Raw genomic sequence first — 4204 nt, forward strand, 5'->3', positions numbered from 1 at the left:
ATAATAACTAAGACAAGACTGAATTAAATAAAACCCAAAGCTGACTCTGATCTCCAAGAGACTCAACCGCATCTGGAAGCACAGGCAGAGCAAGTTCAAAGGCTCTGGAAAGGCAAAAGGAAAGTATGAGTCCTCAGGCCAGAAGAAGTCTTCAATCAAGGAAGTCACATGTTTTGAGTGCAAAGAATCTGGGCACTACAAAAGTGATTGTCCAAAGTCGAAGAAAGACAAGAAGCCAAAGAAGCACTTCAAGACCAAGAAGAGTCTGATGGTGACATTCGATGAATCAGAGTCAGAGGATGTTGACTCTGATGGTGAAGTCCAAGGACTCATGGCCATTGTCAAAGACAAAGGATCAGAGTCAAAGGAAGCTGTTGACTCTGACTCAGAATCAGAAGGAGATCCTAACTCAGACGATGAAAATGAGGTATTTGCTTCTTTCTCTACCTCTGAACTGAAACATGCTTTGTCTGATATCATGGATAAGTATAACTCTTTATTGTCTAAGCATAAAAAGTTGAAAAAGAACTTATCTGCTGTCTCCAAGACTCCTTCTGAACATGAGAAAATTATTTCAGATTTGAAAAATGAAAATCATGCTTTGGTAAATTCTAACTCTGTGCTTAAGAACCAGATTGCTAAGTTAGAAGAAATTGTTGCCTGTGATGCCTCTGATTGTAGGAATGAATCTAAGTATGAAAAGTCTTTTCAAAGATTCCTAGCTAAAAGCGTGGATAGAAGCTTAATGGCTTCAATGATCTATGGCGTAAGCAGAAATGGAATGCATGGCATTGGCTATTCTAAACCAATTAGAAATGAGCCTTCTGTGTCTAAAGCTAAATCCTTGTATGAATGCTTTGTTCCCTCTGGTACCATATTGCCTGATCCTGTACCTGCTAAAGTTGCTAAACATCCTCTTAAAAAGGGATCTTTCTCTATGACTAAATATCATGCAAATATTCCTTTAAAATATTATGTTGAGACACCCAAGGTGATCAGAACCTCTGGGGTAACTAACAAAAGAGGACCCAGAAAGTTGGTACCTAGGGATAAGATCATATATGTTGCAGATATCTTCAATAGGTCCATCGAAACTCCAACCATGGAACCTGGACAGTGGATGCAGGCAACACATGACGGGAGAAAGGCATATGTCCCAAGATCCAAAACTTGAACCTGAAGGTGAAGTTGATCTTGGAGGTTTCAGTAGAGTAAGATTTGGTCAAGGAATCAATGGTTTTTGATAAGAACCCCTCTGTTGATATTTTGAAGAATCTATTCATGTTAGATTTGATGATAAGCTTGACTCTGACCAGTCAAAGCTAGTTGAAAAGTTTGCAGATTTAAGCATTAATGTTTCTGACAAAGGCAAAGCTCCAGAGGAAGTTGAGCCAGAGGAAGATGAACCAGAGGAAGAAGCTGGTCCCTCTAACTCACAAACTCTGAAGAAGAGCAGAATCACTGCAGCTCACCCTAAGGAATTGATTCTGGGCGACAAAGATGAACCAGTCAGAACCAGATCTGCCTTCAGACCCTCTGAAGAGACCTTGCTGAGTCTGAAAGGATTGGTGTCCTTAATTGAACCCAAGTCCATAGATGAAGCTCTTCAGGACAAGGATTGGATTCTGGCCATGGAAGAAGAATTGAATCAATTTTCCAAGAACGATGTTTGGAGCTTAGTGAAGAAGCCTGAGAATGTTCATGTTATTGGAACGAAATGGGTATTCAGAAACAAGCTAAATGAGAAAGGAGAAGTAGTCAGAAACAAGGCAAGGCTAGTTGCTCAAGGCTACAGCCAGCAGGAAGGAATAGACTACACTGAAACATTTGCTCCGGTAGCAAGACTGGAGGCAATCAGACTGTTGATCTCCTTCTCAGTAAATCACAACATAGTTCTACATCAGATGGACGTAAAGAGTGCCTTCCTAAATGGTTATATCTCAGAGGAAGTCTATGTTCATCAACCCCCAGGTTTTGAAGATGAAAAGAAACCAGACCTTGTGTTCAAATTGAAGAAATCACTCTACGGTCTGAAGCAAGCTCCCAGAGCATGGTATGAGAGACTTAGCTCATTCCTTCTGGAGAATGAGTTTGTAAGGGGTAAAGTAGATACAACTCTTTTTTGCAAGACTTATAAAGATGATATCTTAATTGTGCAAATTTATGTTAATGATATTATATTTGGTTCTGCTAATCAATCTCTATGCAAAGAATTTTCTGAGATGATGCAGGCTGAATTTGAGATGAGTATGATGGGAGAATTAAAGTACTTTCTGGGAATACAAGTTGATCAAACACCAGAAGGAACATATATCCATCAGAGCAAGTACACTAAAGAACTTCTGAAGAAGTTCAATATGCTGGAATCTACAGTGGCCAAGACTCCAATGCATCCTACATGCATTTTGGAGAAAGAAGATAAAAGTGGTAAAGTATGTCAGAAGCTCTATCGTGGAATGATAGGTTCACTTCTATACTTAACTGCATCTAGGCCAGACATATTATTTAGTGTTCACTTATGTGCTCGTTTCCAATCAGATCCAAGGGAAACCCACTTAACTGCTGTTAAGAGGATCCTAAGGTATCTGAAAGGCACCACTAACCTTGGCTTGATGTATAAGAAAACATCAGAGTATAAGCTTTCAGGTTATTGTGATGCTGATTATGCTGGAGATAGAACAGAGAGAAAAAGTACTTCTGGAAATTGTCAATTTCTGGGAAGCAATCTAGTCTCATGGGCAAGCAAGAGGCAATCAACCATTGCACTATCAACTGCAGAGGCAGAATATATCTCAGCAGCAATATGCAGCACTCAGATGCTCTGGATGAAACATCAGCTGGAGGATTATCAGATCCTTGAGAGCAATATCCCAATTTATTGTGATAACACTGCTGCAATCTCGTTGAGCAAGAATCCTATCTTGCATTCAAGGGCAAAGCACATTGAGGTAAAGTATCACTTCATTAGAGATTATGTGCAGAAGGGCGTACTTCTTCTGAAGTTTGTTGATACTGACCATCAATGGGCAGATATCTTTACAAAGCCCTTAGCAGAGGATAGATTTAATTTTATTCTGAAAAATCTAAACATGGACTTTTGTCCAGAGTGAAGATGGATCAGAACCTCTGACTATGATACTTCTTGATCAGAAGATGTCTAGTCCAGAAGGTAACTCAATCAGAGTGTGTGTGCCCACTGGTACTGACTCTGAAGCTGAGACAACAACACGTGTATCAGAATTTCTGATGCATAATTCCTTGTGCCCGTGTGACAGTCTGTTATGATTGCGTGTAGATATGCTTATCTCCTGTGTGTGATTGTGTATTTTACTATTACTATCTATCTTTAATTTTCAACCGTTGATCTTAAAGTGCTTTTTGAATCAACAACGGTTATTTGATAAAACCCACTATACACACACGTTCTCGTTCACTTCCGGTTTTCACTCTCGCACTCTCTGCTTTTCAAAACCGCCTCTTTCTTGATTTCTCTCTCGATCTCTCTTCATCCTTCAACCTTCATCTTCTACCTCAAACTTTCAACCTCTTCAAAATGGTGAGACAAACCAGAAGATCTACTGCAGATGCACCTCAGTTCCCTCACATGGAAGTTGGTTTGGCAACGGGTCAAAGGGGCTCTGAGAACCCGGCACAAGAACAAGTTCAAGCTCAAGAGCAGATTGTTCCTATTGCAGAACGGGGCTGTGCCGTTCACTGCGTATTTGCTCCTGAGGAACTCCAAGTCCTAGCCGAATGGAGATTCGACCTCGACAACCTGGCTGCAAATGGGTTTGATCTTCGTCCTGAAGTCCAAGCTCAAGGTTGGGGAAACTACTTCAATCGACTTCGAGGACCGGTATATGAGAAATTGGTAAAGGAATTCTGGAAGCACGCAGACTGTGATGATACTCAAGTGGTCTCTCACATTCTTGGCAGGAAGATCATCATCACTGAGAAGTCATTCGTGAATTTGCTAGGAGCAGAAACTGCTTATGGGTATCGGTTCCAACTGACGGAATCCAAGCTGAAACCCAGCACCAAAGACAAAGTCAACAAGGCCCTGTACACCACCTTCAAACCGGGCAAGACGAGTTACAAGTTGATGGATCTTCATCCCAAACTCAGAATATGGCACAAGATCCTGCTCAACTGCATCAATCAGAGACCGAAGGGCAGTTCTCCAGACTACATCAACTTCAACCAG

This window comes from Lotus japonicus, chromosome 2 (assembly GCF_012489685.1).
Source record: "Lotus japonicus ecotype B-129 chromosome 2, LjGifu_v1.2".
Classification (NCBI taxonomy): domain Eukaryota; kingdom Viridiplantae; phylum Streptophyta; class Magnoliopsida; order Fabales; family Fabaceae; genus Lotus; species Lotus japonicus.